General features: G+C 33.3%; 1 protein-coding gene across 5 annotated transcripts in view; it reads right to left on the bottom strand.

Moving 5' to 3' along the window:
* Positions 1–20,155, bottom strand: part of LOC127848256 (solute carrier organic anion transporter family member 4A1-like) — a 152,308-nt gene extending 132,153 nt beyond the window's left edge. For 4 of the 5 annotated variants that reach the window (XM_052380601.1, XM_052380602.1, XM_052380604.1 and 1 more), the window contains exons 1-2: positions 20,043–20,155; positions 19,016–19,075 (exon numbers count right to left, since the gene is read on the bottom strand). The gene's annotated coding sequence lies outside the window, so the exon portion shown is untranslated. The remainder of the gene's footprint in view (positions 1–19,015; positions 19,076–20,042) is intronic. The other variant, XM_052380603.1, reaches the window with a different exon arrangement.
* Positions 20,156–20,690: the final 535 nt, after the last annotated feature.

The raw sequence follows: 20,690 nt of genomic DNA, 5'->3' as shown, positions 1-20,690 counted from the left end.
ATAAGAATATGTCACTCTAAATAACCTCTTTGAATAGCTCTTTAATTAAATGCACATTTATTCACATTCAAACTAATGATGGATGGAATTCCATAAAATGTGATTGCATACACCTTAAATTGGTATAAGATGTAATTAACATAAAATGATGTTAGGCAGACTGGAAACTATTTTAAATCTGAAATGTGTTTTTCTATGTCCATGTTAAAAAAGGCTTGATCTGGCGGGCGGACAAACAAGGGAATAACAATTTGTGAATTTAGTTTAAACCTATTTATTTAGCTCGATTGCATCGAAAGCCCAAGGCTTATATAAACGCTCTCAAGTCCATTTCCTTGGCCTAGAACCAGTACTTGGTGTCTTTGGGGGAGATCTAAAGAATGCTCCCACGGTGGGGATCGAACCCATGACCTCCTGGTCGCTAGGCAGACACCATATCCATTACATAACAGCAACCTTATACAATATATTTGAATCCAATTTAAGTAACAATACAAGCAATTTTTAATAATGGAACACTTTAAAACTAATCAGGGTTACATGGAATAAAATTATAAAGGAAAAAGAAGTTTTTAAGTTGAAATGTGAGATTAAACATAATGTTCGATGTTTAGGAATTATATGGCCCTAAGTTACTGTAATAAACTACCTTCCACAATATTTGATGCTCCATAATAATCAAAAACATAACTTTAAACCAAACACATCATTCATTTGTGTCACATTTAATGTGATGAGTAAAAATTATATTGAAATAAAAACATTTCAACAGTTTCATCTTACAGTAAATAAGTCATTAAATACATTAAATACATTACACAACAATTACCTTTCACTTCTTGAATATGAAAACATCAATCCTATCTCAGCTTCCAGATTTTAGGCTTTGATTCAGAAAATAAAAATAACACACAGATGAGATAATGATGCTTGTTTACAAAGTCTATGCCCAGAAAGATGTGATGGCATGTATAATTTACAAAATCATTGAATGACAAGTTAATTTACTGTTACCAGTAAAAGCACAATATATTTGAACATTTTGCATATGAATAAAATGGCCTTATTCTGTCATAGTGTTTGAATAGCATGGTATGTTTCATAAAGAAAAATACTAATTTTATGTCAATAAATTTAGTTTGTTGAAAAAAATACCACTAAAAATAACTGTCATTTATTTCCTATTGCAATGGTTTGCTAAATGCACTTGAAAACTTATCAGTTGCAAAAAGTTATGTTTTAAAACTGAAACAGATTCTTAATAAGAACACCAGCAATTGATCGTTTATTAACGACTGCAAATTTTATCTGCCTTTGTAGACGTCATTTCAATACTAATTTCTAGCCTTTGGATAAAATAATACTTGTTGCAAATGTAGACCCAAAATTAGAAATAAGTGTTTTTCCAGGTTATCAGAAACAATCAATCTCGAGACACCTTGTGGACTCACCACCATGAATCCCCAAAGTGCTGCAACTCTTGCATCAAGGGATGAAACGTTAACACATCCTTCATATTAGAGGTAGGCTGTTGATTTCATGATGAAATAACACATGGCATATAGAGAATGGCTGCAGCGATTTGCATTTTCTACATCTTCACATCTGAGCATATTTTGCCTATTTCTTATAAGTTATTCCAACGCTGTTAGTTTTATAGTCAGGTTTTCAGAAAATGATAAATACAAGTCATACATGCCAGACGTCCCGATCTCGGCGGGACAGTCCCGCTTTTGGGCCCTTTGTCCCGGCGTCCCGATATGAGACGATTTGTCCCGACATTCGTAAAAAACGATGTAAGGTCTATAGGTTCCCAATAAAATTCGCTATTCAAGCTCTGTTTCGCTAACACCTACCACCGCTAATCCCTTTATTGCCCCAATTAACAATCCGATCCTACTTCTCGTGTGTACCAATGTTGTTTATGACACCTTATCAGCGATTTATTGGCTAATTATTGATTTTATCAGGCATTCACACCATGGTGGTCTTTAAGATAGTGGTCGCTTATTGCTATCGATAGTTGTATTATAATGAAATAAATGTTGAAAATGTGTTTGTTTTTGTCTTTGTTTGAAAAATTATTTCTGCGTCATTAATGAGCCTTTTACATTCAATGTTTAGTTCCAAAATAGCGGGATAATCCGAATGTGCAATATACCAAAATCGCAACAAACAGTCCAATAAGTGATACCCATCCTGTCTTGTGAAATTGGGTGTAATTGTAATAAAAACAACGAGGTGCTATGCATGACAGTTTGACCCGACTCCAATTAAGCTAAAAACGACGAGGTGCTATGCATGACAGTTTGACCCTACTCCAATTAAGCCGCGACAATTGACAAGTAACAAACTGCGCATGGATACATGCTTAAAAAACATCATTCCGTGCATTCCGTGTCAAGCTGATGTAACTGTTCGGTAGATAGTTTACTGCAACCCGTACTTTCAGTGTACTGGATAGCCTCCCCTGAGTTAATGTTTGCCATTGAAAGTAATATAATGAGTATTGTTGTCGTAATGTTCCAGATTTTGTACACTAAAAATATGAATATCATCTTCGTTGTTTGCTATTGTCTTATTTAATAAAACTGTTATTGTTATGTTTTAGATTTCATGCTTCATATCAGATGTTTTATGTCTTGAATATCAAGAGTTTTTGTTAGTACTATACTGACTACAGTAAAGGTGGAATGACAGATCGTTTTAGGTGTCCTGCTTTTTGGTCAAATGTCCCGACAATTTTTTATGAAATGTCCCACTTTGGACCTAAAAAATTATGGCATGTATGATACAAGTTATCATTTTGTTCCATAATAATAATATAATTATAACTGCCCACTAACTCACTAATAAAACATAATTATTTCTCAACTACGCCTTATTACAATTTTGGAAAGAAAAAAAATCAGCAATAGAGGGGGGGGGGGTTTCAATGGTAAATAATCCCCCTTTCGCCTCCTGCCTTCAGCATCCTCAGTGTATATCCCAGATAAAGTCATATTCCCCCCCTGATCTTAATCAGGAACTGACATCTACATGAGATCTGCTTTTAAAACTTTCTAAAATATTCTGCTAACAAATCAGCATGCGGTGGTACCTCATCTGAATTGTGAGATAATTTAAAACAAACATTCTAAAAGTGTTTCTTACTGTAATCACAGTCAAACCAGTAACTGATAATTCACTTATGCACAAAATGAACTTGATTATTACAGTTTCAGACACACAAGCATATAAGAATAAGTTTAAATTTCGTGGAGATAACATAAGTGATTAAATCAAAGCATTTAAATTTCCATATGAATGCATCAATGGAATTACAGTAGTTTGGGTAAGCAAGCTGTGATTTGGAGGTGATATTTGATTGCTTCATATCAAATGGGATCTGTAAATATGTTAAAACCATTAAAAAACTTGAAATTGAGTTTCTAATCTAAGCACTTGGTATTCCGAAAACAAGGTTATCTGTTATCAGTATCACAAGATAAATGACACAAGAGATCCTAATGGTACTTCACAGCTCCACAAGGCAAGCCATAACAGCTCCACTGGGCAAGCCATACTTACACTTTGATATACAAATTGGTCTTATTCTCTCATAGACTCTGTACTTTTGTTCTGAACTATAGCAGATATAAGAGTTTGTTTTTCTCCACAAACTCTAATAGATCTATGTCAAGCAGACTGAGACATATCGAACATCGTTTAGACATAAACGTATTTGCTGTAACTAAAATTGTTGCACTGAAGCAAAAAAGTTCTCTAGAGTTTGAGTCTTGCTGCAAACTCTAGTTAAGATGGAGATGTATTCAGGGTTAAACAATTCTTATGTATTCACAGAGTATAATGAGAGTATATCTCAAACTATTCAGTTAATAGTCGGGGTTTAAAAAAGATGGGCACTTGTCATGGAATATCCAGTAAACGCATTCTTTTTCTAAATAGCTCAAATACAAAATCTTGCACAAAGGTCAGTCAGTTTAATATATTGTAATGACGCTTAAGCATCATATTGTTACCATACTATTTCATCTGTAAAATCTGATATCAGTTACCTTAGCCTTTTGACATCGCATGTTTCATTGATATACCTTCTTGGACACAGGTGACAATTTCCATTTGCTTCCTAATGAACTGTAGAAGGAGAGGTTACTTTACACCATGAGGTATTGTGTGCTTTAATATGATATTATGTTAACCTTTAAGCCAACTCAAAGTGGCAACATTTTGCAGATCAAATTTTTAATGACCCTTGTGAAGGTATGAACAACAAATCTGTATTTTGATTGGCTACTTGCCAGCTGTCAATCAAACTAATGGATCTGTTTTATTTACCCATTTATGCCTAGTGGACTCTCCCATGCTTCTATATTGGATCAATTTATTTCCAAAATTAGGGATGTCTAGTATATTTATTTCTATATTAAGAATATTTCTTACAGAAATTCCTTTCAGCAATCAGCAGAGACCATGATGAGATGCCGCATCATGTGGCGTCTCATCTCGGTCTACGCTGTTTGCCACGGCCTTTTTTCTAGACACTAGGCATAAATGGGTTAACTCACTACACAATATTAATGACAAACAACAAGCATAATTTAACCAAAAATTTCATTGTATCTGGTACATTTGCTATTAAAATTGCAATTTAAAAATCAAAAGCTTTTTTTATTTACCTTTGGATAACAACCAATATGAACAACATTGGTGACTGACACAAATTTAACTCACATATAAGTTATATCGCTGTCATAATCTGGCTCTCATGTGATGACATTGCTGTCTCTCTCCTTCAATACTTATTTTTTTTTTTTTTTTTTTCGTTCTTTGATTTAAATAGCAGCCATAAACTTTAAACAGTAGCCCCCCTCTGCCATTTAGAAAGAGATCTTTTGACCTCTATGCAAAGCTGTTATTCTCATGTTACCCCACTCAAAGGCAATAAAGACCTAAGCGGGTGGCAACATGACACCCACAGCAATACTCTCACACCCTCTATTCAAGGTCATTCTCAAAGGGGGCTCACTGATCGCCTTATTGGTATCACAATGACTTACACTGCTATCACTTCAAAGTCACACACAAATCCTTTTGTAGCAACTATTAACCTTTTGCCACAAAAGTGAAAGGATAGAATAGATTGAGAGACCAATTTAAAAGGACTTACTTTTGTAAGAAATGTGTCGATGTCTTTAAAACATCCTGGCCTCTTATGAAAACATTTAAAAGAAAGATTAAAGCTTTTCTAAAGCTATACAATGACAACTGCCCAACCTTTTTTTTGCCATGTTTTTATCCAGAGTTGAACCATTTTTGAACAAGCACATTCATTTAATTGATATCAACCGCCAAATAAACTTTGTTTATAGATCAGTGCAAATCCATTGATATACAGTAAAATCATTAAGTGTATGGTAATATTTAATACGTAATAATTAAGTGTAGGGTAATTGCTTTTATAAATTGCAATTCTCCTGATTGGTATCTACACACCCATGAAGTTTCATGTTGAAATCTTGTAGCGTATCTGAGATATAGTCTTGAAAATTTACATCATACAAAAATAAGAAAGGGCAATAACTCTTAGTTAGGAAAGTGCAGGGTTATGGTTCTTGTGCATGGCACTTCTTCCCATTGATTTTTACACCCATGAAGTTCCATGTTGAAATGTTGTATCGTAAGCCAGATATAGCCCTTAAAAGTTCCATCACACAAAAGCAACAAAGGGAAATAACTCTTATTTAAGAAAGTGAAGGGTAATGGTTGTTAAGCATGGCACTTCTCATTAATATCAATACATCCATGGAGCTTCATATTGAAATATAATGGTATCTGAGATATAGCCCTGAAAAGTTTCATCATACAAAAAACAAACAAAGGGAAATCACTCTTGTTAAACAAAGTGTAGTGTTATGGTTTTTGTTCATGGCACTTCTCCTCATTGATATCTATACACCTATGAAGGTTCATGTTCATATCTTATATAATTTCTGAGAAATTGGCCTAAAAGGTTTTGTGACAGACGAACGGGCAGACTGACAGACTAACACACTGTCCAAAGGACGGGCAAAGCTAATTCTATATTCATCCGCCTTTTTTGTTGCCAAGTTTTTATCCAGTTTTGAACCGTTTTTGAACAAATCCAAGTCATCATCAAGCCAGTTTTATACAGACTTAAAGCAAGCCATGGCAGTTCTAGATTGGTCACATTAGTGGATACTCAGAAAATACATCAAAAGTATTAAATGTATTACAATCATTTGTGGGCATTTACTGATGGCTACCCAATATCTGTAAGTGTTCATTAAGCAGGATCATATTCACTTATACAACTCATTTAAGATGGGTGCCATTTAACACCTGTCAGAAGAAAGCAATTAAAACCAACAACTAATGAAACACAAGCAGTATTATGATTCCTGAAATGTGAACAATCAATAGAGTTTGGCAGTGATATGCAATTAAAATGCCATTTTGGCGGACCTTGAAGCTTTCAAAAAGGAGTGAATTTCTACAGAAAACCATGAATGAATATTATGCTGCAAAACGCTGGTTAGTACTAGAAAAGAAAAAAATATTGTTAAAATGTTTATAGGCTATAAACATAGAAAAATGGTTGAATAGAGTTAAAAAAAATACAAAATCAAGGGAAATTTTGTGCATAATACAGGATTTATTTATACAATAAATTATTGCATATACAGATATCAGTGAAGAAATAATAAGTCACTTAGATACTTCAAATGATTTAGGCATTCATCTAAAATACAATTTCCTGTTCTATATAATATTCCAACAAAGCTATTACCACGTCCATAAAACTCAATGCTAACGGTTGTAAGTGCATTAACATACTAATAAAAATACCTATCAAACTTAACAAACAGGAATATTAAATATTTCATAGAAATATGTTTATGGATGTTATTTAAATATTTTTGTGCTGTTGGAATTTTTTGAATTCCGTTACTGAATAAAATAGTGCAGGATGGTACTTAGCAACAAATTGACGTAGAAAATGTTGAAAATGTTAAAAATGCTATACAGTGGAACATCTGACAAGATTAAAGCAAGGTGGGCACATTCCAAAGTATTATAAAAGTGGGTGGTATTCAAACAACTGCTTAGGGAAATCCTATCTTATGTTGTACTTAACCCTTTGCATGCTGGGAAATTTGACATCTGCTAAAATGTCAACTGCTAAATTTCTATAATTAGCATTTTCTTTGATTTTTTCAAAGAATACTATCAGAATAGCAAACAGTTTGGATCCTGATGAGACGCCATGTTCGGTGGCGTCTCATCTGGATCCAAACTGTTTGCTATGGCCTTCAAAATTCGGTTCCAGCACTGGAAGAGTAAAGAGAAATCTTTTGATTAAATTTTATATGCAAAATCTGCATGGAAAAGTCATAGGCTATTATATGGCATTTTGGTATATTTTCGACGGTATATTTAGCAATTTTTTCTTCACAGTAAATAATTAACCTCTCATCTCTAAGTGACCTTGATCTTTAGGTAGGGAGACGGGTGTTGTATCATCTTAGAATGGTTTACATCAGTGCCAAGTTATTGTAGAATCCATCAATATATTGCATTTCCATGGTCACCATTCAAAATGCTGAACTTACAAAAACACAACTTTCCAGGAGGGCTATTTTTTCATTTTCATAACTATATGCAAAATGCTGAAGTTAAAAATTATTTGGCTTCGCATTTTACAATTAATATTCAGCTTCGCATTTTTGAGTGTTCAGCTTCGCATTTTTGCACATTTTAATTTCCACAATCACAGTTCGGTATTTTATCATATGGCCGCTTTGGCATGTTCTGATTGGTTTGGCGATTCGTCATTTTCTGGGCATGTGCGCACTGATTTCCCGCCCTACACAGTGCAAACCTCACTAAATGTCCAAAAAATGTAGGTTCGGCATTTTGAATGGTGACCATCGATATGTATGGCTGAGACAAGAATTTTCAGTCAGACATCTCATATAAAGGTACAGAAGGACAGGTGTAAAAGATGGCTAATGGGACTGCTATATGCCTTCTTTTTAAAAGGAAGGCATTAAGAAAATGCAGCTGCTGCTGCTGCTGATGATGAAGGTTGAAGAAGTGATACTTATAACGGTTTGATGCTAAGGAAGAAGACAATATGTTTGACAATTAATTTAACTTAAGTACACAGGCAATTTATATCACATAAATATTAATTAATTATAGTGTCAGTTGAGTGCCTTGTGTTATGCAGAACAACTGAAAATGATATCCTTGAAATATATAACATACTTTATGATCATTTTATTAGACACTATCTAATCATTAATAAGTGAATAAACAACTTTGATGAATTTCAAGTGACACTTTCAATCTTGGCAATTGTTTTATCCCTGAATAATTTAGTTGTTTTTTTTATTACTCATAATAATACATACTCAAAGAATGCATTATGCATACAATATCTTATTGGAATATCAAGTGTCATGTTTATGATAATATTACACTTTATTATCTTTATATTAAGAACAGGTGTGTTTCCTAACGAAAATTCTCTCAGCCTTAATTATCCACTATTACACAAAACAGATTCTTCAGATTTCAAATCAAATTAATAAGGCATGTACCAATTATTATGCATACAGATAGAATCTTTGAAACACAGCAATAAACATATGCAGTGTTTTTCTCCACCATTTTGAGAATGTGGCTCTTTGGATTGGGGAAAATCTTGGCCTTTTGACGGACATTTGGAAAATAGTGTTGTTGTTTTCAATATTATATTTACTATGGTGTAGAGCTTGACTTTAACCTTAAATTGGGAATTTCTAGGTTCCATTTGGGAAAAATATATACTTTTTTTCATTTGAGAATGGGGCCAAATACCGGCCCTGATTTTGAATGAAAAAAACACACTGATATGGGTATCATTAGGGCTTATTCATTTAATTTTTTTACAAAACACAAGACATATAAATTAAGTCAACATTTTAAATTTATTTATTTAAAGACAATATTAGGTCTGAAAATCTAACATTAATAAGCCATCAATATTCCCCTTAAAATATAATCCATTAGCTCTCATTAGTATAATACAGGAACCAAGATTTATATTTTGATATTTTACTGAGTTTTAAAACCTCTAATCTTCACAATCTTGCTTTAAACTGATGTATGGAAAATGCTAATCTTAATACAAAATTTATGTTAAACTATAAACCATAAGTTATGCCATAAGATGTTTAATTTGAGACCAGAAGGTTTGCACATAGGTTTTGTGTTTCTTACACTACCATTACTAAAGATATACAATATCATTAAATGCAATCTACCCCAGCAAATGTTAGTAATCAAACGGTATTACTCTTATACATATTTCACTAACAAAAAACGTGTATATCATTTTTCAATGTCCTTTATAGATGCCTTCATATTATAAGTTCTCACTGCATAATAAGAGTTAGCAATCCACAAGTATTTGAGATGAATAATTCTATCATAGCTCTTTCAGTAACAGTTGTTTAATGCGTGAAACAGAGTTACTGAGTTTTTCATGAACATTTCATGATCTTTAAGTTTGTGAACTGTTCATGAAAGGTGCATGAATTCTAAACGAGGTGTATAAGAAAACTGTTCACATATTGTTTAATCCACCAATTTTGCAATAAATATATAATTTTTGCCATATAACAAAACAAAACAAGACAATTGCCAAGCAATGTAAGTCCCCTACCGGTGAAACTCCACCATTTTTCAGCAATATTTCTAGTCTATTTGTTGCCATATCAACCTGAATTCTTGATGTAGGAACAAAATGAAATGACATGCATTATCTCCATATTTCCATCTATCCATGTTTCAAGTTTCATGAACAAATATATGAAGAATTTTAAAATTTATCGCAGGATCCACCATTTTCAGCAATATTTCTAATCTATTTGTTGCCACAGCAACCAGAATTCTTGACGTAGGAACAAAATTAAATGACGTGCATAATCTCCATATAGCCATCTGTCCATGTTTGAAGTTTCATGAAAAAATATGAAGAACTTTTAAAGTTATCGCAGGATCCAGAAAAGTGTGACAGACTCACGGACACACAGACCGCAAACCATAAGTCCCCTCCGGTTTCACCGGTAGGGGACAATAACAGAGTTAACAAAGACTTTTTATGCCCCGAAAAGGTAGTCATATAGTTTCAGCTCTGTCCGTCAGTCACAGTACGTTACAGTGTCACTTTACTTTTGGTTTCAGCTATTTACCTCAACCAGTTTAAGGCTGGCATATAATTTCCACTCTGTCTGTCAGTCACTTTGTCCCCGTTTCTCCTGTTATTCTGCACTTTTGGTTCCCACTTTCTAACTTACAAGTTTTTACCAGATCATTGCCAAGCTTTCAGAAAAATATTTGTTGGCATAAAATTTAGACAAAGTTGAAGAATGAGCCAAGCACTCTGGAAAGATGGCCCTTGAATTATTGCCCATTGTTAGTTTTTGTACTAAAAGTTTGTCATGAGAATCCAAAAAACATCAAGAGTTATCCATTTGAAACTGATGAGGTAGGTAGGTCTTCTTGAGGGCATTATCAGTGCAAAAGAACCATAACTCTTGCTCCCCTATTTTAAGAGTTATTGCCCTTTGTAAATGTTGTACCACCCCAACACTCATGTATGTGTCCAGGGGCTGTGGCATCTGTGTTCTATGGACACATTTCTTGTTACTTCACGTAATGTAAGCAAATCACATATTGCCAACAATTTTGTGCTCCAAATTATTTGATCAATTGATACTGCAAAACATTATCATTTCTTCTAAGTCAGACTTGTTAGTATATTTTTAAGCCCATAGTGTTATTGCATCAATAAACTAACCATGATTCTTTCTTTTTTCATTTCTTAACTTCAATTTTGTAAATTGTCCATTTGTTTGCCAATCTTTTACAAGTCCCTTTCATCACATGATGGTTGAGATCATTTATACACATCAATTTATAAATGCAACCCCAACATGAAGTAAACTTCAAATACATAAATTGCTAAAATCTAGTGTCAAAAAAATATCCACTTACCTTATTTCAAATAATATTTTTAATATATGAAGTACATGAAGTCTCCACCCAATTACCATATCTAAAAACCACAGATGATATTATGAGCATGATGAGCAATCCCTTATGCTAACAGATTTAAGGCTCGACTTCATTTTTAACACCACCACAAATATCAACACATGACTTTGCATTTTAACAACCCAACTCAAACATACATGAACAGCTCAAAGCAGATGTGAAACATGCAAATTTTGGTCTATGACATTTACCCCGTTTAAAATCTATACAGACATATCCGGGAGGTTCCATATCATTTTTAAACATCTCCAAAGCTATAGATGAAGATTTAATTTCAATTAATCAAAAATCATAAACATCACCATGTGCTTATATTTCAAGTCACAAACCAATATAATTGTTTTTTTTGTTTGAAATGAAGATTCATTGAAAATGCTAAATATATAAAGGGCATAATCCTGCTTTAGTGCAGTTATAAATTATTGAACTTGGTCAGTGACAATAAATAATGACCATCATGACTGTGAGCAGGAAACCTATTCAAGAACTCTATGGTGATGCTGACAAGAGATTGAATAACATAAAGCTGCAACAATCTTACAGAAATACAAGCTACAAACAAATTTCATATAAACAAGTCATCTTACTTTTTTCCTGAAATATTAATTATGAAATGAAAGGAGGTCCTCCTTAATTACAGCTTGATCTAGTCACTCATTGACACAGTTATAATTTATTACAAATTGACCCAGTCATGGACACAGTTAAAATGTAAAATTGACCTAGTCATTGACAGAGTCAGTATTTATTACAACTTGACCTATTTATTGACACAGTCCATATTTATTACAAATTGACCTAATCATTGATACAGTCAATATTTATTGCAAATTGACCTAGTCATTTTCACATCTAGTCATTGACACAGTCAATATTTACAATTTATTACCAATTGACCTAGTCATTGACATAGTCAATATGTATTACAAATTGACCTAGTCATTGACTTAGCCAATATTTATTACAAATTGACCTAGTCATTTTCACATCTAGTCATTGACACAGTCAATATTTATTACAAATTGACCTAGTCTTTGACGCTGTCAATATTAATTACAACTTGACCTAATAATTGACACAGTTACAATTTATTACAAATTGACCTAGTCATTAACATGGTCACAATTAAATACAAATTGACCTAGTCATTGACACAATCACAATTTCACCATTGTTGTATTCTCCTACTAACACTATTCGTCCTTTATATGCTAAAATGATCACTAGTTTAAAACAAGAGCTGTGTTAGTGAAACAAAATGCCCCCAACTGCGCCGCTTTGAAGCCATATATTTGACCTTTGACCTTGAATGATGACCTTGACCTTTCACCACTCAAAATGTGCAGCTCCATGAGATACAAGTGCATGCCAAATATCAAGTTGCTATCTTCAATATTGCAAAGTTATGACCAAGGTTAAAGTTTTGGGACAGACACACACATACAATGACACACACATACAATGACAGACAAACGGCCAAAAACAATAAACCGTAAAAACACGAAAATAATACGCACTAGTCTATAATACGCACACCCGAGTTGGGTCCAAATTTATCGGTAAAAATTAAAAATCGGAGTTTAATTGCACTAAAAAAATCAGTGTCCAAAATCGGCCATGACGCTCTCATTTCCGAAAAATGTGTCAATATATTTTTGTGTTGTGAAAATAGCAAATCAATTTGGCGTTATCAACCATATGTTTTACAGAAATACCTCGGAATATTGATCACGATGTGTTATCGGACTGTTGTCATGCCAGTTGCATAATGAATATCTCTGTCTATTGTTTATATTACCGTTGATTGTTTTATTTACGCAAACATACCGTAATTACTCTATGTTTTCGGACACTCTAAGTTTTCGGACACCCCCTTTTTTGGCAAAAATAATTATTTTTCGTGACTCTTTATTTTCGGACACACGAGTTTTCGTCTGTTATTTATGACTCTAAGTTTTCGGACAGTATATTTTACAGCGCTATTTTACCAAATTTCTAGCCTTTTTCGATATCTAATGACACTTCGATCATGGGGTTTTATAACCAGATTAACATCATAAATCATTGCGGGTGCATGCCTGAGGGCAATGGACCATTACATTTGCGTTATTGGGTAAATAACCTTGTAAACCGGTATAAAACAATGGTTTCGCCCGATAGCATAAGCATTATGACAATTACCAGGGGTAGTGCCAATTAACAGTTCAATTATCTATCCCAATGGTACTACTCCTTCTCAGTAAAATAACTCTGACAAATACTAAATGTTTCAAATTGTGATGCACCCTATTACAAGTTTTACATACAATGGCAGGTGTTACACAACAACTATCGGAAATGAACAAACAAAGAATTCATAGTTTGCTTATTTTATTGCGTTAATTACAGGTTCATACAAGCGTGTATCGGTACATCACATGCTTATTTTTGAACTCGTTGGTCAAAGTGCAACCTTGAAGTAACTTTCTGTCAAATAAATTAAGCATTTACAATTATTTAAAATGCAGTGCAAACATGTATAACTGTAATTTATACTATACGGCATGGTATTTTACAAGCGCGTGCTATTACCGGTAGTCGTTGATACAATTGACGCTATTTTCGGACACTTCCATTTTCGACTCTAAGTTTTCGGACACCTGTATTTTGTTAATATTTTTCGTATCTAAGTTTTCGGACACGAAAAAAAAAATTATTTTTAAGTGTCCGAAAACATAGAGTAATTACGGTATGGTTGATTTGATACCAATGTGACAATTTTAAGACAATTCTTTCTAAGACAAATGGTTGCCCTGAAAAGGGCTGTTTTGTTGTTTCTCGCTTGTGACGAGTTGATCACAGGTCACTTTCGTCGAATCCCTTAAAAAGCGCTCTCGTCATCGTCGCTTTGGAAAAAGCAAGCAATTTTTTCAGAAGACCTTTACCGATAACACACAGGCCACCTGCTGACACCGGGTAAGTCATAATTGCAAAAAAAAGAAACAGAGACGCTGTTATTTTATAACATTTAATTCCATTTGAGAATATTCAGAACGATAATAATTATAACAAGACTATTGCCAAGCAATATAAGTCCCCTACTGGCTCCACCATTGTCAGAAATTCCACTATTGTCAGAATTTTTTTAAATATATTTGTTGCCATAGCAACCAGAATATTTGACGTAGGAGCAAAATGAAATGACGTGCATAATGTCAATATTGCCATCTATCCATGTTTCAAGTTACTTGAAAAAATAATAAGAACTTTAAAAGTTATCGCAGGATCCAGAAAACCACCATTTTCAGCAGTATTTCTAGTCTATTTGTTGTCATAGAAACCAGAATTCTTGACGTAGGAACAAAATGAAACGACATGCATAATGTCCATTTTGCCATCTATCCATGATTCAAGTTTCATGAAAAAATATTAATAACTTTAAAAGTTAGCGCAGGATCCAGAAAAGTGTGACAGACTGACTGACAGAGTGAGCGAAAACCATAAGTCCCCTCTGGTGAAACCGGTAGGGGACTAATAATAAAATAATAAGTATTATAATATATATAGATACCATTGGTTGGTTTATTTAGCATGTATGGTAACATACGGTGTAGTCATGACAATTACCATAAGTACAGTTGCCCCCCTTTGATGTAATGGTGTAATAAAAAATGGCTGACACGCAGCGAATAAAAACGATTAAGTTGAAAATTTTCACAGGAAAAATTTTGTTCTGCTCCTCATTCGTATATAATATGCACCCCTTACTTGAAGAAAAATTTGGCAGGTAAAAAAGTGCGTATTCTATTCGTGTATTTACGGCACCCCCGATCATTCGATCCGGGGGCATAAAAACACAAGAGCTAAGGGCCCCATCTTGATAAAGCTCGGCACATATTTCTTTAAAATCAAACTCTATTAAATTTTATTCTATTTTGATTACAATAGTCAGATAATAAAACGACTTTAGCTTAGGTGGATTCAAATAACCCATAAGGCTATAGATAAATTATAAAAAGTTGTGATTGTTAACCGCATGGTGCATTGCATTCTAATGGCACAAATGATATCATATTTAAGGTATGGCAATAATTTATTCAGATTTGCACCCATCTTTAATTGCTGCAGATTACATACTCCACCCTAAATATGACTCTAAGACAGCACTTCATTTCAACTACATTTGAATTACGCCCAGTTGAACTCTTTACATTTGTGGTATCTGATACCTTCTGTCACGTATTCAGAGATTGTTCAATGTTTGGTTATTTAAATTTTTACATGCATAAAATAGCACTCCTGATTTATGACAAGTATATTAAACATATTATATCATTTATGAACATCATCAATATAAATGGATACAATTACAATCATTTTTCATCAATTATTCAAAATGGATACAATTAAAATCATTTTTCATCAGTAATTTGGAAAATATAACTTTTTATGTGTCTAACAAACTAAACCTTACTAGACAACAAATAAATGAAGTGTGAGCCGATGCTCTGTAATTGTTTCTTTCAAAGGATTAAAAAGGCATTTCAACAATGGCAAAGAAATACATGTTGGTGCACATTCATCTTCAATCTCCTGGGCTCGTATTCACCAAACCATTCTTAGACTTAAGAACAAAGAAATATGCGTTCAGTTTTTGAATATATACAAGCTACCACTGGTGATTATGTCATTAACAAAATGTTCTACAAGAATAATGATGTATATAGAGGGGATTAATAATAAGTTTTTCACAAAGTTAAACAAATTCTTGAATATTCTAATTTAAAGAATTTTCCTTATTCTTAGACTTAAGTCTAAGAATTGTTTGGTGAATATGGGCCATAGTCTATAATAGTATCTTAAAACAAATGTGAAATCAGTAAGTATAAGTCCCTTATCTACTGGACAATTTAGATCTTACCTAAAGATTGCTTAACAGGTTCATGAAGATCCACTTTTTCATGTTGCAAAAAATATGTAACAGTCAGTTGTTTATCATTTTAATATTATCACACCTGAATATTTGCTTTATCATTCAAATATTTGTCAATCCATTGCTCTCGTTTGGAAACATTTATCAAACCCATACATACATAAGGAGGATACATTTATGCATAACGTAATAACTATACCAATTTCAGATCTCATAAAAATGTGTTTAATGCTTTAATGTATTCCTTTCATGGTATGTTACTTTAATTTATGTGTTTTTAAAGCAACATGTTAGCATTTTACCTTGTGGTGTTAACAATAATGATTTTGAAGAAGCATTGAGAAAAATTTCAAATAAATGTACAAGTAAATATTACAATGGTTAACTTAAAGGCAAGAATATAATGTGTTTGATGCTGGAAATAAACATTCTAACAGTTACTGTCCTATGCTGTGCTTCATTTGAAGTACAGCAGGAGCCGTATTCACCAATAATACACTCAAACTTGTACTCAAATTCAGACTTTGACTCAGGCTTAGACTTACATAGGCAGACTCAGGATTCGTATTCATGAACAAATTTTAAAATAGACTTCAGTAAGATTTTGTTTATGCCATCACAACTAAGCACACTTTCTATAAGATAAAACGCACCAAATAGCGTAACAAATAGCAGAAGTCATAACTAACCGAGATGGATAAAACAGAATCGAAGCGACAGAAGGCTCCAGATTTGACCGAGCCAGCAGAGATTGTCCTAAATGCGCAGGTTCGGGACAACTGGAGCCTGCTATTAGGAGAGTATAAGGGTGTAGGGGCCGAAAAAAATAAAATACAACATACAGATCCAATTTTTTCATGGTTGTATGAAATTTAAAAACAAAACACAAAAGCTCTGACAAATAAATGTTTACCCACTAAACACATAATATCAACAAATAGTGATTGGATAAATTTGTAAATTAATTTAAATACCCGATATGATTAGCACATGTGGAAGCAGTAGGCTTAACTTGATTGATTGAATAGAAATATTGGTACAAATATGTTTATATATTATATAGCAAATATGTTTATATATTATATAGCAAATATGTTTATATATTATATTGTTGATGATTAATTGTATTAATATGATTACTAATGGTGTAAAATAGTGCCAAAGATGGGGATATAAAGTGCATAGAAATAAAAGCCCAAATATGGTGACAGTTGAATAAAGGTGAAAATAGACCAAACCATTACTGGAGACATTTAAATGTCAAGTAAAATTACATTATAGAGGTTTAAACTCCATTTAACCCATGAGGGAAGAAAGTAATTGATTGTGTGGACACTCTTTCAAATATTAAAACTGCAGTCCTCAAAATAAAACTGATTCTTTATTCACTTGTTTTATTTATGTCCTAGTGTTACTGTAGTGCTAAATAGGACATGTTCACAGTTTTGAACAAGATGTGTTTGTGAAACACAATGTCCCCCTATATGACGTTTGACCTTGTAGGATGACCTTGACCTTGTGAAGGATGACCTTGACCTTTCACCACTCAAAATGTGCAGCTCCATGAGATACACATGCATGCCAAATATCAAGTTGCTATCTTCAATATTGCAAAAGTATTCATAAAATAAGCGATTTCGGCCACATATATTTGACCTCTGACCTTGAAGGATGACCTTGACCTTGACCTTTCACCACTCAAAATGTGCAGCTCCATGAGATACACATGCATGCCAAATATCAAGTTGCTATCTTCAATATTGCAAAAGTATTCATAAAATGAGGGATTTTGGCCACATATATTTGACCTCTGACCTTGAAGGATGACCTTGACCTTGACCTTTCACCACTCAAAATGTGCAGCTTCATGAGATACACATGCATGCCAAATATGAAGTTGCTATCTTCAATGTAGCAAAAGTTATTGCAAAATGTTAAAGTTGGCGCAAACAGACAGACAGACCAACGGAGCAACAGACCAACAGACAGACAGGGCAAAAACAATATGTCCCCCACTACTATAGTGGGGGACATGATTCTTTATTCACTTGTTTTATTTATGTCCTAGTGTTACTGTAGTGCTAAATAGGACATGTTCACAGTTTTGAACAAGATGTGTTTGTGAAACACAATGTCCCCCTATATGACGTTTGACCTTGTAGGATGACCTTGACCTTGTGAAGGATGACCTTGACCTTTCACCACTCAAAATGTGCAGCTCCATGAGATACAAGTGCATGCCAAATATCAAGTTGCTATCTTCAATATTGCAAAAGTATTCATAAAATAAGCGATTTCGGCCACATATATTTGACCTCTGACCTTGAAGGATGACCTTGACCTTGACCTTTCACCACTCAAAATGTGCAGCTCCATGAGATGCACATCCATGCCATTATCAAGTTGCTATCTTCAATATTGCAAAAGTATTTATAAAATAAGCGATTTGGGCCACATATATTTGACCTCTGACCTTGAAGGATGACCTTGACCTTGACCTTTCACCACTCAAAATGTGCAGCTCCATGAGATACACATGCATGCCAAATATCAAGTTGCTATCTTCAATATTGCAAAAGTATTCATAAAATGAGCGATTTTGGCCACATATATTTGACCTCTGACCTTGAAGGATGACCTTGACCTTTCACCACTCAAAATGTGCAGCTTCATGAGATACACACGCATGCCAAATATGAAGTTGCTATCTTCAATGTAGCAAAAGTTATTGCAAAATGTTAAAGTTGGCGCAAACAGACAGACAGACCAACGGACCAACAGACCAACAGACAGACAGGGCAAAAACAATATGTCCCCCACTACTATAGTGGGGGACATAAAAATGAAAAGCTTCAAAATAATAAAACAAATATAAAACAGAATGTCTGAATTGTATTTAAAAGAAAAATAACACTCTTGACTAAGAAAAATGTATCTACCAACACTATATCTATCTTTCTATAGTAAAATCCTTACCTGTAATAGATTCAGCGACCCCTATATTGTCGAATTTCTGATAAAACTTTAGTTCCTTATCTGAAATTAGACAATGCCCTCACAGGAATGTTCTTGTGTGTTTTTGTTTTTTTGTATAAACACATGAACTTGACAGATTGTGTATTAATAAAAAATTGGGTAAAAAATCAAGCAAAAATTGCTGATGCTAGGGTCATTTTGCAAAAGCGTTTATTTTTCATTTAACCTATAAGCCAGTGCTTATTAGATTTTAAAAAGATATGCTGAATGATTTATTTAAAAAATATTACAAAAGTTGTGTGTTTTCCTACCAAAATAATGACTAAAGAATGAAAAATGTTAACACAATAATCAGGGTTACTAGATGCTTTCCTAGAACTTATAGGCTTTCACTTAGGTAATATCTGAAGCGTAAATTATGTGACGCGTTCTGAGAAAACTGAGCATAATGCATGTGCGGTAAGTGTTGTCCCAGATTAGCCCATGCGATCCGCACAGGCTAATCATGGACGACACTCTCCGCCTAAACTGGATTATTGCTAAGAAGAGACTTCATTGAAAAGAAAAATGTCATAAAGGCAGAAAGTGTCGTCCCTGATTAGCCTGTGCAGACTGCGCAGGCTAATCTGGGACAACACTTTACGCACATGCATAATGCCCAGTTTTCTCAGAACACGACTCATATATATGGTTGTCAGGTCATACAGTTTTAAGTTAAAATGACTCTATTTAGTTGAAATTGCGTTCAAAAAGTCTATTTTACTTAAGTAGATCAATATACAGAGGCTAAATATAAAAAGTATTTAATAGTATTTTGTATGATTGAAATTCACATAACACATTAAGATAAATATTATACGTTTTCAACAAAATGAACTTTTAAAGTCTTGTTAAGTTGTTTAAGTAAATGTTTAACAAATGATTCAATTTTAAACTAAATCACATGTACATCTATACAATAAAACATAAATTGAGTTTTCCCATGAAATTGTTTGCTCTGTTCATTATAAAATATTTAAATTCAAACCTTTCTTAATTAAATCCAACTTAAATTAAAATGATAATATTTCATAGGTTAATGCACAACCAAGTTCACATCAGTGTCAAAATGATTAAATAAACCTGTATGAACAAACATACAAATGATAACAAACTCCAACTTTAAAAGGGAATATTTTGCATTACAATATCACCTGGTAATTTGCCAATTATACTTTTTTTCTGCCACATAGTTTTTCAATAAATTCACCTACTTTGTCTATAGTATTTGAACAGACATTTTTGTAAACCCACCTTTGTTTGGATAACATTTTATAAGTTTGTTTTTAATTTAGAGGTGCCTAAAAGAGCATTCAATGGACACTTATGTTTTGTATGTTTGATGGATTATAAAAACACACATACTTATAAATATACTATTAAAAGCACTAGATGGATCTTGAGAATTTTTTAATTTCTTTCTTTCAAGTTTCTTGTGTCACGTTGTGTGTGTTTTTAGTTTCAACCTAGGTCATTTTTGCTGTATTTCACTTCAAGCCCTTAGTTAATATGGACACCTTACAGACAGGTTCCTAGGAACATCCATTACTTGAATGTATATAACTTTGCACAGTCTGCATCTAAGCGTACTATGCACACAATAACAGTACAATACCTCCATTGGAATTCCAAGGTA

Source organism: Dreissena polymorpha, chromosome 10, assembly GCF_020536995.1.
Source record: "Dreissena polymorpha isolate Duluth1 chromosome 10, UMN_Dpol_1.0, whole genome shotgun sequence".
Taxonomy (NCBI): domain Eukaryota; kingdom Metazoa; phylum Mollusca; class Bivalvia; order Myida; family Dreissenidae; genus Dreissena; species Dreissena polymorpha.
This window is presented reverse-complemented; position numbering and strand designations above follow the sequence as displayed.